We start from the raw sequence: 14,118 nt of genomic DNA on the forward strand, positions 1-14,118 counted from the left end.
GTGGGCTTTCCAGGGCAGGCGGATTAATCCGCCAGTTAAATCACCCTTAAGCCCTTGGGACTTGAATTTAGTTTTGTCAATGTGTTACAAAAACCGCCATTCGAACCATTACAGCATGTTCCCTTAGTCCTTCTGACTAGGAAGCTGATATTTTTGGTTGCTATATCCTCAGCAAGGAGGGTTTCAGAATTGGCTGCTCTTTCCTGTAAAGAGCCTTATTTGATTATTCATGAGGACAGAGTGGTGTTACGCCCTCGTCCAGGCTTTTTGCCAAAAGTGGTTTCAGGCTTTCATCTGAATGAAGATATTGTCCTGCAATCGTTTTTTCCAAAACCATGTTCCAAGGTAGAAAAGTCACTAAATTGTCTTGATGTGGTGAGAGCAGTGATGATCTATTTAAAGAAAACTGCTCAGATTTGTAGACTGATGTCTTATTTATTATGCCAGAGGGTCCTAAAAAAGGACAGGCAGTGTCAAAATCCACTGTGGCTAAGTGGATTCGGCAAATTATAACTCGAACTTATGATTTAAAGGGAAAGATTCCCCCTTTTCAAGTTAAGGCGCACTCCACTAGAGCGGTTGGTGCTTCTTGGGCAGTGCGTCACCAGGCCTCCATGTCTCAGATCTGCAAGGCCGCGACTTGGTCTTCAGTGCATACATTTACAAAATTTTATCAAGTAGATGTAAAATGGAATGAGGATATCGCCTTCGGGCGCAATGTGCTGCAAGCAGCAGTATAATTCCTCAAGGTCTGGGGGTGCCCTACAGGTTGTGTCTCCCTCCCCTCAAGTAGCATTGCTATGGGGCATCCCACCAAGTAATTACTTGGGGCCCTGTGTCCTATGATGTACGATAAAGAAAATAGGATTTAAAAAACAGCTTACCTGTAAAATCCTTTTCTTGGAGTACATCATAGGACACAGAGCTCCCGCCCCTCTGTTTTATGGTGTGAGAGTATATTGCTTATATTGCTTGGCTACAAAAACTGAGGACTCCTGGAAGGAGGAGGGGTTATATAGGGGAGTCATATCGGTTATACCAGTGTCAACACCTGAAGGTAGGCCCATAACCCACCAAGTAATTACTTGAGGCTCTGTGTCCTATGATGTACTCCAAGAAAAGGATTTTACAGGTAAGCTGTTTTAAAAATCCTATTTTTTTCCAACCAAGACGAACCTGCCAGTAACCAACCTGCCTCCGCACCAGCTAATCCAATCCAGTCTGACGTCCCAGTGCTTGCAACCCAGTCTGACGTCCCAGTGCTTGCTATCCAGTCTGATGTCCCAGTGCTTTCCAGCCTGATGTCCTGGTACCCGCCTTCCAGCCTGAGGTGCCAGTGTTCCAGCCTGAGGTGCCAGTGTTCCAGCCGGAGGGGCCAGTGTTCCATCCGGAGGGGCCAGTGTTCCATCCGGAGGGGCCAGTGTTCCATCCGGAGGGGCCAGTGTTCCATCCAGAGGGGCCAGTGTTCCATCCGGAGGGGCCAGTGTTCCATCCGGAGGGGCCAGTGTTCCATCCGGAGGGGCCAGTGTTCCAGCCGGAGGTGCCAGTGTTCCAGTCGAAGGTGTTACAGCCTGAGATGCCAGTGTTCCAGCCGGAGGTGCCAGTGTTCCAGCCAGAGGTGCCAGTGTTCCAGCCGGAGGGGCCAGTGTTCCAGCCTGAGGGGCCAGTGTTCCAGCCTGAGGGGCCAGTGTTTCAGCCTGAGGGGCCAGTGTTTCAGCCTGAGGGGCCGGTGTTCCAGCCTGAGGGGCCAGTGTTCCAGCCTGAGGGGCCAGTGTTCCAGCCTGAGGGGCCAGTGTTCCAGCCTGAGGGGCCAGTGTTCCAGCCGGAGGGGCCAGTGTTCCAGCCGGAGGGGCCAGTGTTCCAGCCGGAGGGGCCAGTGTTCCAGCCTGAGGTGCCAGTGTTCCAGTCGAAGGTGTTACAGCCTGAGATGCCAGTGTTCCAGCCGGAGGTGCCAGTGTTCCAGCCGGAGGTGCCAGTGTTTCAGCCTGAGGGGCCAGTGTTCCAGCCTGAGGGGCCAGTGTTCCAGCCTGAGGGGCCAGTGTTCCAGCCGGAGGGGCCAGTGTTCCAGCCTGAGGGGCCAGTGTTCCAGCCGGAGGTGCCAGTGTTCCAGTCGAAGGTGTTTCAGCCTGAGATGCCAGTGTTTCAGCCTGAGGGGCCAGTGTTTCAGCCTGAGGGGCCATTGTTCCAGCCGGAGGTGTTCCAGCCGGAGGTGCCAGTGTTCCAGCCGGAGGTGCCAGTATTTCAGCCAGAGGTGCCAGTGCCCACTCTGCAGCCTGATGTGCCCACCTTCAAGCCTGATGTGCCCGCCTTCAAGCCTGATGTGCCCGCTTTCCAGCCTGATGTGCCCACTTTCCAGCCTGATGTGCCACTGTCTGCTGCCCAGCCTGATGACCCAAAGCTTGCTGCCCAGCCTGTGCCTGCTGCCCAGCTTGAAGTGCCCATGCCTGCTGCCCAGCTTGAAGTGCCTGCTGCCCAGCTTGAAGTGCCAGTGCCTGCTGCCCAGCTTGAAGTGCCAGTGCCTGCTGCCCAGCTTGAAGTGCCTGTGCCTGCTGCCCAGCTTGAAGTTCCCATGCCTGCTGCCCAGCCTGAAGTGCCTGCTGCCCAGCTTGAAGTGCCCATGCCTGATGCCCAGCTTGAAGTGCCCGTGCCTGCTGCCCAGCTTGAAGTGCCCATGCCTGCTGCCCAGCCTGATGTGCCTGCTGCCCAGCTTGAAGTGCCCATGCCTGCTGCCCAGCTTGAAGTGCCCGTGCCTGCTGCCCAGCCTGATGTGCTTGCTGCCCAGCTTGAAGTGCCTATGCCTGTTGCCCCACTTGATGTGCCTGCTGCCCAACTTGAAGTGCCCGTGCCTGCTGCCCAGCTTGAAGTGCCCGTGCCTGCTGCCCAGCTTGAAGTGCCCGTGCCTGCTGCCCAGCTTGAAGTGCCCGTGCCTGCTGCCCAGCTTGAAGTGCCCGTGCCTGCTGCCCAGCTTGAAGTGCCCGTGCCTGCTGCCCAGCTTGAAGTGCCCGTGCCTGCTGCCCAGCTTGAAGTGCCCGTGCCTGCTGCCCAGCTTGAAGTGCCCGTGCCTGCTGCCCAGCTTGAAGTGCCCGTGCCTGCTGCCCAGCTTGAAGTGCCCGTGCCTGCTGCCCAGCTTGAAGTGCCCGTGCCTGCTGCCCAGCCTGATGTGCCTGCTGCCCAGCTTGAAGTGCCCGTGCCTGCTGCCCAGCTTGAAGTGCCCGTGCCTGCTGCCCAGCTTGAAGTGCCCGTGCCTGCTGCCCAGCTTGAAGTGCCCGTGCCTGCTGCCCAGCTTGAAGTGCCCCTGTCTGCTGCCCAGCTTGAAGTGCCCCTGTCTGCTGCCCAGCTTGAAGTGCCCCTGTCTGCTGCCCAGCTTGAAGTGCCCCTGTCTGCTGCCCAGCTTGAAGTGCCCCTGTCTGCTGCCCAGCTTGAAGTGCCCCTGTCTGCTGCCCAGCTTGAAGTGCCCCTGTCTGCTGCCCAGCTTGAAGTGCCCCTGTCTGCTGCCCAGCTTGAAGTGCCCCTGTCTGCTGCCCAGCTTGAAGTGCCCCTGTCTGCTGCCCAGCTTGAAGTGCCCCTGTCTGCTGCCCAGCTTGAAGTGCCCCTGTCTGCTGCCCAGCTTGAAGTGCCCCTGTCTGCTGCCCAGCTTGAAGTGCCCCTGTCTGCTGCCCAGCTTGAAGTGCCCCTGTCTGCTGCCCAGCTTGAAGTGTTCCTGTCCGCTGCCCAGCCTGGGGTGTTCCTGTCCGCTGCCCAGTCTGGTGTGTTCCTGTCTGCTGCCCAGCTTGAAGTGCTCCTGTTCGCTGCCCAGCTTGAAGTGCTCCTGTTCGCTGCCCAGCTTGAAGTGCTCCTGTTCGCTGCCCAGCTTGAAGTGTTCCTGTCCGCTGTCCAGCCTGGTGTGTTCCTGTCTGCTGTCCAGCCTGGTGTGTTCCTGTCCGCTGCCCAGCCTGGTGTGTTCCTGTCCGCTGCCCAGCCTGGTGTGTTCCTGCCCGCTGCCCAGCCTGGTGTGTTCCTGCCCGCTGCCCAGCCTGGTGCGTTCCTGCCCGCTGCCCAGCCTGGTGCGTTCCTGTCTGCTGCCCAGCCTGGTGCGTTCCTGTCCGCTGCCCAGCCTGGTGTGTTCCTGTCCGCTGCCCAGCCTGGTGTGTTCCTGTCCGCTGCCCAGCCTGGTGTGTTCCTGTCCGCTGCCCAGCCTGGTGTGTTCCTGTCCGCTGCCCAGCCTGGTGTGTTCCTGTCCGCTGCCCAGCCTGGTGTGTTCCTGTCCGCTGCCCAGCCTGGTGTGTTCCTGTCCGCTGCCCAGCCTGGTGTGTTCCTGTCCGCTGCCCAGCCTGGTGTGTTCCTGCCCACTGCCCAGGGTGATGTGTTCCTGCCCGTTGCCCAGCCTGATGTGTTCCTGCCCGCTACCCAGCCTGATGTGTCACTGCTTGCTGCCCAGCTTGAGGTGCCCGCTGCCTGGCTGGACACCATGGACTTTCCCCAGCAACGGCTAGTGGAAGCGTTTTGAGGTTACTCCTTCCAGGGGGGCACTGTCAGGAAAGGTCTCCACTGGTAATATCGATCATTTGGCGTGCAGTACTGAGGTCCACCAGCAGGTGTCTCCTGGCAGGTTGAAGCTGTCAGAAGAGCTTTTTCCTGCTGATATTCTGTCACCTTTGGGCCGCAGTACTGGCATCCACCAGCGGAGGAATCCTGGCAGTATGGAGCAGGTATTCCCCTCTGCAGACAGGTGTCACCTGACCTTAATTAGCAGAGCTGCAGTATAAATACCCGGCAAGTGCACACTCATGTTGCCCTGGTATTGTCCTTGAGCCCTGACCTGCAGCCTGCATCCTGTTACTCTGATCCTGAAGCCTGATTCCTGGAACCTGTTGATCCTGTTTCCTGTCTGTTAACTGAACCCTGAACCTTGTACCTGACCCATCCCTCCTGTGATCCATCCATCCTCTCTTGTCCTGTTTGTTTCCCTTCCCAGCTACTGATCTCCTGTTTATGACCCTGGCCTGGCTTGACTACGATTCTGGTACTACCTTTTGCTACATATGCTGGTTGTGTATTATCACTGTTTGGTTTGTTCACTCTGTATTGGTGGTGTGTTCACATGTATATGCATTTACCTTAATAAACTTACTTTCACCTATTTATGTCTGGTTCACTCTGTGGCAGTCCACACAATTCTGGTCTTATCTGGCCTATAACGTCTCTAACGAATCTTTTACCACTTCCATCAGCTCATTCCCCACAGTTACAACCTTTTGTACCACCTGCCCCACCCTATTAGTTTGTAAGCTCTTCTGAGCAGGGCCCTCTTAATCCTCCTGTATCTTATTGTATTATAACTGTATTGTCTCCCTTTTATATTGTAAAGCGCTGCGTAAACTGTTGGCGCTATATAAATCCTGTATAATAATAATAATAAGAAGAAACACAGACAACAGTAGTTCAAGTGAAATATGAGTTTATGATCTCGAAATTATATTAGGCATAATCAGCTACAATTTGCTGCCAAGCCACTGCTTCTCTACCCACAAAATTTACAAGGTATTTCTGCCGTGCATCTCTGGCAATTTGTGAAGGCAATCCAGCATGGGCATTTTCAAGAGCCATCAGCACCGAGCTGCAGCCTCTTCAGCTGGGCCTGCCACTGCAGGGTCCACGTCACTTGGGAGTGAGGTAAGGTAGCCAGTCACATTCCTCCTTAAAAAATTATGTAAGATACAACAGCACAGGACCACATGGTTGATCTTGATCTGCCAGGTTGATTGGAGTCAAAAACAGCAAGGAACGATTCCATAAGATGCCAAAGGCATTTTTGACCACCCTTCTGGAACGAGAGAGCCTGTAATTGAATATTCTCTGCTCTGGGGTGAGGTTCCTCATAGGAAACAGCTTCATCAGATGTTCCCCCAGAGCAAAGGCCTCATCTGCAACAAAAACAAAATTGAGGCCCTCAACATTCTCCTCAGCAGGTGGCAAATTTAAGGGGCCATTCTGGAGCCGCTGGTAGAACTCTGCATAATCACTCCTCCATCAGAGTTGCGGTCGTTCTTCCCAATATCCAGATACAGACACTACAACTAGCATGACTATGCTGCAAAAGCCCTTATAATTAAAATAATAGGAGCCAGAGTTGGGTGGTGGGACAATCCGGGCATGCTTGCCATCAATAGCACCACCACAGTTGGGAAAATCCCACTGATGGTGGAACTGGGCTGCAACATCCTGCCATTGCTGTAGGTTTGAAGGAAACTGTGGATTAAAAAAAGAAAACAAAAATGACCAATTCTGCACATAACATTGCAAGCAGATTTGACACAAACATGCTTAGCCAACATAAGGAGAAAACTTAAATGAGTATTTAAAGACAAAAGGGTAAGTTCAACTTATCTGATTCATCTACCCCTCTGGTGGCCCATTAGCAAAATTTTAGTGTGGGGGGTGGGCGGAAATGGGTAGATGTTTTGGACAGGTAACCCTCTCCAATTCCATGAGAGCTGTTTGCATAAATAGTCTGGGATACTTTAGCCAGTCCCTCCTTACTTACACTATTGGCAGCCCAGTGGACAGGTAAGAAGTGTCATAAGCTAAAAATATGGATCCACACTGTCCAAATTGCAGCACATTTTGACATTCTGAAAATACCTATGAATATAATAGGAGACAAAGACTGTCTACTTTACAATTTGTAGGTAATCAGGCAGGCCCTTGCACTACATGGTTGGGTGAATTTATACAGAAATTTAAACATAAAAGAGGGATAGTGTGTATGGGTTTGGCAAAGTCAGCAGATAGAGTAATTTTATCTGTTGACTTTGCATTTTTGGGGGAGGGTTCCAAATGAGTTTGTGCCCCAAAAAATGGTCTTTTTCACCCTGAATTTGAGGACAATAACATTTGTACACATTTTAGGGGTTGTTTAGGGTAAGCCCCAAAATTTAGATGACAAAAAACACTGTGAAGTTGGTAGGCTAGGTATGTATTGGCCCAGGATAGCATTTTGGGGAGGTTAGTTATGGAAAATATGCATGAAGGCCAACAAAGGAGCAGGAAAAGCTTACAGCATGCATGAGGACAAAGAGGACATTCACAGCATAATACAATATTGAAAATGATGTAATCAACAAATGAAGACAATACATTATCAAACATTAATACATAGAATGTGATCCTAAAGGGAAAAACTTGCCCGAATATAGTCCTCCTGCAGTACTTGAATAATAGCAGAGCAGATGTCTGGAATAATGAATCTCAGAGCCTGGGGGAGATCCCAGTGGTAAACTTGAGGTCCTGGAGACTTCTCCTCGTTGCCAAGTAACGCAAGGGGGCTAGGAACCTTTGCTCTGGAGTGATGGCAAGCCTCATGCATGTGTCCTGCTTCTTAATATAGGAGGTCACCAGTGCCAAGAGTTGGTGAAAGCAGGGGTCCGTCATCCGGAGATAATTCTGAAAATCATCTGGCTTATTCTCCTGAAGTTCCCGCAGCAAAGGCATATGACATAATTGGTCACGATTATGCAACCAATTTTTGGTCCAAGAACTCCTCCTCCTCCTGTTCCTGGACTGGACTTGGTTCAAAGCAATAACTCCAAGGCCAATAAAAGCACGTTCTCTCCTCCGATTCTGCAACATGGCTGGTTGACGAACGGCCGTTCAGAAATTAACTGAAAAGCACAAACTGAAAAGCGTGAATCAACACTCAAACTTCTACTAACACAAAATTAGCAGAAAGAGCCCAAAGGGTGGTGCATGACAATTGAACTTCCTCTTTATCGGCTCATAGTACGTCTAGTGCGTCACTATGTTCGTGTTTGTTGGCCGCCAATTGTGTACCATTTGTATGCAAGACAAGTTCACAGCACACGCCCTTCGGACAAAAGTCTGACGCTCTGTTGGCCAACAATCGGATCTTGTGTACGAGGCTTTAAACAGTTTTGCCTCAACTGTACTCAAATTATTGGATTTAAGAAACAAAGGAGTTAATTTAAAGTGGTTATAAAGCCTCAAGGTTTTTCTATGCATGAAGGTTGGAAACCTTCTGTGTTCAGCATCGCCCCCAGCCCCCCCCCCCCTAAAACATACCTGAGCCCCATGCCAAAGCCAACAATGTGCATGAGAGCCTTGGTTTTCCCGGGTCCCTCCCTGTTTATTGGCTAAGACAGTCACATCCAGTCAGGCAGTCACAGCCAGGGAGCCAATGAGGAGAGAGTGGGGATGGAGCTGTGCTGGTAAATAAGGTGAACCTTTGATCGTTTGACTACCCAGTCATGTGTGACAAAAATAAAAATGTTTTAAAAACACAGAACTTTTGCTAGCAAATTATTGGGTATTCAAAGTAAACACGGGTTCACCTTATTTACTAACATTACCTTTGCAAAATGAAGATAAAAATTGCAAAGTCAACCTTTAACTTTCTGTGTGAATATCCTCTACTCATCCACTTCAGCCAATTGGCTGAAGCTGCTGATCAGTGAAACATTTTCCAACATGTCCCTTCTACAGAAGCCAATTAAACAGTTGACTTCTGTCAAACCAGGGAGCCCACACACTGATCGAAATTTGGTCATTCCAGCAGGAATCAGTGTACGACCATCCTAATCCAATGAAAGTACCACTAGCATAAAACAATTACAATAAACCTTAGCAACCAGATGAGACTTTAGAACACATAAAGAATGTTTGATGTTGTATATTTCATTTAGTTTGTTACTGTGCAGTCTAAGGCTGGGTTCACACTTATGCAATTTGGATGCAGCTTTCCCCGCAACCAATTTGCATGACAAGAGACTGTGACCGGCACTCAATGGAGCTGGTTCACACACCTCTGGGGCAGCTGCGGTCCACACTGGAAAAGGGTCCTGTGTGTCTTTGGCTCCGTTTTAAGGTCTGAATTCAGGCAAAAATTCGGACCTGATTCGCTCCTGAAACGGAGAACAGGGACGCGCCGGACCCCTGTTGCAAGCTGCGGCCACAGCTAGTGTGAACCCATCCTCAAGTGGCCTTACACTGCTCAAATTTTGCCCGAATGCTGCTGGCTTGGCTGAATTTTTAGAAGTGTATGGCCCTATGGGCATATTGTCAGAGAACTGTCAGCTGGACAGCACCTGAATTTAATCAGATGTAGAAACTCTTGGGGTATTCTAACAACCGGTGGAAATCTATACATACAGTATATGACCAGCTTATAGACATGAGGTTTTTGTTGCACAATCAAGCTGAGTTGAAATTTCTCAGTGTCCTGTGGAAATGCAGGCATCAGCAGGGGGATTGACATCCTGTACAACGTAATTCTGGTTCCAATGTCACTAATAGCCATTATTGGTATTTGTTTAGTTTCATAATTATTACTAAAATTATTTTGATGCATACAGGAAGGCGATTTTAGAAAACACTCTGCCCTGGGTGTCAAATTTGCTAGTTACACCACTGGTTACAGTGAGATAAGGCTAGCACAATAGTATCTACAAGGTGATATGACATGCAATGGTAAATCAAGAAAACAATTGCTGAGTGGGAGAACTGTGATCTTACATCTGACTGCCATCTTGTGTCAATTGCTTATCTTTATTTATTAAAACAAAACAGCAAAATTTGCAATTACTAGTTTTCAAATGCCAAAACTAATTACATTCTAAATATTACAAATTTACTTTGTGCTGCGTTCTATAGCACAATTCAAAATTTGGAGGGATTGGTAGACACATGAACAATGAAGTATACAGAAACAAATAAAAAATATACATCTAACCTTTAATGACACAAATAGATAATTGTTTGCCTAGTAATTCCCTAATTATTCATGAGATTCATTATTTAGTTTGTGTGATAATTTCCCAAGGGGGCACAGCAGGCTGTATTGTGTTAGTCACAATCTCATGATGTCAACATGGAGAAAACACAGCTGTGTAGCAAAACTTATCCCTCGGTTGCTGCAGACATGAATGCCATTTGCTTAATAACTTTCTTTTTAATAACATGATAAACAGAAGCCATATGAAATGAACTGTACGTCTAAAACAAAATCACTTACGGTAATTAAGCAATTATGTTTCAATAAAGCAAACAATTATTATCCAATTTAGCTCATGAACAGTGAGCTACACCAACAATTGACCTAAGAGAAATGTTTTTTTTTTCATAATTTTTCTATTAATTATTACGTTTTGAACAAACTAAGTGACTTCCATGTTGCATGAATTAAGGAATGCCCATGCAATTATTTCCTTTAGAAACTATTTCAGTATTTAAATAAAGAATACTGTGACATTCTGCTTAAGCTAAATCAGTAGAGTAATAATGACTAATCTGTTTTGGTATTGCCCATTTTAAATAGAAAATGGCCTCTGATACACTTTTGTAGCATAGTCATTAACCACTTACAGACCGGAAGATTTGCCTGCTTAATGACCAGGCCATTTTTTGCGATACGGCACTGTGTCGCTTTAACTGACAATTGCGCGGTCATGCGACGATATACACAAACAACATTTTTTTCCCACAAATAGAGCTTTCTTTTGGTGGTATATGATCACCTCTGCGGTTTTTATTTTTTGTGCTATAAACAAAAAAAGACTGACAATTTTGAAAAAAAAAAATATTTTTTACTTTTTGCTATAATAAATATCCCCAAAAATGTTTTTAAAAATCAAATTTCTTCATCAGTTTTGGCCAATATATATTCTTCTACATAATTTTGGTAATAAAAATTTCAATAAGCGTATATTGATTGGTTTGTGCAAAAGGTATAGCATCTACAAACTATGGGAAAGATTTATGGCATTTTTATTATTTTTTTTTTATTAGTCATGACAGTGATCTGCGATTTCTATTGGGACTGGGACATTGTGGTGGACAGATCGGACACTTTTGGGACCATTGACATTTATACAGCGATTAGTGCTATAAAAATGCACTGATTACTGTGTAAATGTCACTAGCAGAGAAGGGGTTGACACTAGGGGACGATCAAGGGGTTAAGTGTGTCCTAGGGAGTGATTCTAACTGTGTTCCCTCAGTGTGTGTTCTAACTGTAGGGGGAAGGAACTGACTAGAGGAGGAGACAGATCGTTGTTCCTAGCTAGTAGGAACACACGATCTGTCTCTCCTCTCCTCACAGAACAGGGATTTGTGTGTTTCCACGCACATGTCCCTGTTCTGGCTCTCATGCCCAAGATCGTGCGTGGCGCATTGGTACCCCCGCAGTGCAGCGGGCATGCAAGCGCCTGCTATCCCTGCTTAAAGTGCCAATGTACAGCTACGACGGCTTGCTGGAATGTGCCGACCTGCTGCAGTATAATGACGGCGGCTGGTCGGCAAGTGGGTAAAGTGATACTAAACCCAGGACCCCACGCAGCCACATAATCTGGTCTACCACCTGAAAATGCAATTATTTTAATAAATATAAACTTCTAAATACATTTTCTCATCAGCAGTATATAGCAGTCTGAAAAAATGGGGGAATGTGGGACTTTAAATGAGGTACACATACGTGCCTCCATCCCTATATTTGGATGCATCAAAAGGAAGGTGGGACTTTGAATTGAAGCGGTTGAAATGCAGAGGTAATGGTATAAATATAAAGTTTTATTGGTATCAAATTATTAAATTACGTTTATTACATATATGTACAAGATGTGGGCACGGTAATACAGAGGTGTAAAAAACATGGCTAAATAAAATGAATTAACAACAATCAGATAGATAGTATGCGACAGCAAAACGGCCTAAACAAGCCAAACACAGCATGCCCGGCACCCGTATAGATGATCACATGATACAAAATCAAAAATAGCTGGGTTCATATGGGTAACATCATAAGCCATAATGGATGTGTCTGTAGCATCATGTAGCTCTACGCGTTTCGTGGATTCATTTCCACTCGTCAGGAGCAGATGCGACATATCCCTGTAAGTATAATAATTGAAGTAAACCATACTCTGTTGAAAATTGAAAAATGTAAATTGAAATTTAAGAAATTCGACCCAGTGCACTCACCAACCACAGTAGTGGGCGCAGTAGGGGTCAAGCAAGACACGGCGAATCGGGAGCATAGACCACATCACGGGAGCTGAGGCGGCGTAATAGTGCACAACTGGCTTGGGGAGATGTATGAAAGTAGTGTAGTGTATGAAAATGGTTGTGTGTGTGTATAAGGTCAGCTCACCTTATACACACACACACAACCATTTTCATACACTAATTACACTTTTCTTGGTCACCACTTACACATGCGGACATATTGGGTGTATATATATATCACCCAATTTACCACCTCATCCCACTTACACTCCAATTGTTTCTCACACTCTCATTTTTTTTTTTTTCTTCTCACACACTTTTCATCTCACAATACAATTTTTCATTTGATTCCAGATATCTCCAATTTGCAGCATCACATACCCGTATTTTTGCACATGGAAACTCTCACAGGCACCCCTACATCTCCCCAAGCCAGTTGTGCACTATTACGCCGCCTCAGCTCCCGTGATGTGGTCTATGCTCCCGATTCGCCGTGTCTTGCTTGGCCCCTACTGCGCCCACTACTGTGGTTGGTGAGTGCACTGGGTCGAATTTCTTAAATTTCAATTTACATTTTTCAATTTTCAACAGAGTATGGTTTACTTCAATTATTATACTTACAGGGATATGTCGCATCTGCTCCTGACGAGTGGAAATGAATCCACGAAACGCGTAGAGCTACATGATGCTACAGACACATCCATTATGGCTTATGATGTTACCCATATGAACCCAGCTATTTTTGATTTTGTATCATGTGATCATCTATACGGGTGCCGGGCATGCTGTGTTTGGCTTGTTTAGGCCGTTTTGCTGTCGCATACTATCTATCTGATTGTTGTTAATTCATTTTATTTAGCCATGTTTTTTACACCTCTGTATTACCGTGCCCACATCTTGTACATATATGTAATAAACGTAATTTAATAATTTGATACCAATAAAACTTTATATTTATACCATTACCTCTGCATTTCAACCGCTTCAATTCAAAGTCCCACCTTCCTTTTGATGCATCCAGTATATAGCAGTCTTGTGACTTCTATCATTGTCCAGCCAAGCACTGGTTAAAGCTTGTAGGAGGAGTTTTCTGACTGACCTATGAGACTGCAAGGTCCCTGACCCTCTGGGCAGTGCTGATTGGCCCTGTGCTGATCACATGCACTCTCCCAAGAAAAAAAACCTCTCTAGCAATACATACCAAACTGCGCATGTGCAACCTGACTCCATAGACGCTGTGTAATCAAGAAATTATTCAGTCAGTGGAAGGAGTGGAGGATCAGAGAAGCCAGGATCAAACAGCCTTTGTACATAATGCAGAGGATTAAAGCGGTTGTATACCCGCAAAAAAAAAAAAATTGGAAAAAACAAAAAAAAAAACCTGTAAGGCAAAGGCATAATGAGCTAGTATGCACTGCATGCTAGCTCATTATGAAATACTTACCTTAGAACAAGGCGTCGGTATCTAATCCCAGTCCACGCTGAGGGAGCTGACATTTTGCCCTCAGCATGTCTTCCGGGTTTGCCGTTCTGTCGCTGTGAGTGGCCAGAGCCACGATGACGTCATGTCTTCTTCCCTTGCCGGACCTTCAGCCGGGCCTTCACAGCGAATGCGCCGCTGACGTCAGCGGCTGCATGCAAAGTAAATATCTCTTAAACTGTACAGGTTTAGTAGATATTCATTTTACCTACAGGTAAGTCTTATTATAGGCTTACCTGTAGGTAAAAATAAAAAAAATGGGTATACAATCGCTTAAAACCCTTAGGTTCCACAGTGAGTATAACAAGCATGCTGTACTGCATAAACAGACTGATTTTACTGTTGTGGGTTTAGTAACACTTTAATGTCCAGCAAATATAGCAAATCTAGGTAAACACTTCTAAAAGCACTGTTTTGAATGCCAATTGGGCAATGTGATCTTTGAAACCCTGTGTTCCGAAGGGGGTACTGGCATGGGAAGGAGTTTATGTTCATCCTACGTTGCCCCCACTGAACTGGCGAGGCATCTTGTTTACTTATCCATGCAAGTATGCTAAAGATCACAAAAAAACTAAAAATACAAGTTTAAATTACCTTAATGCTCCAAATGTTTATAAAGTATATCCGGTGACACCCTAATTTGT

The sequence above is a fragment of the Aquarana catesbeiana genome, linkage group LG01 (assembly GCF_042186555.1).
Source record: "Aquarana catesbeiana isolate 2022-GZ linkage group LG01, ASM4218655v1, whole genome shotgun sequence".
Taxonomy (NCBI): Eukaryota; Metazoa; Chordata; class Amphibia; order Anura; family Ranidae; genus Aquarana; species Aquarana catesbeiana.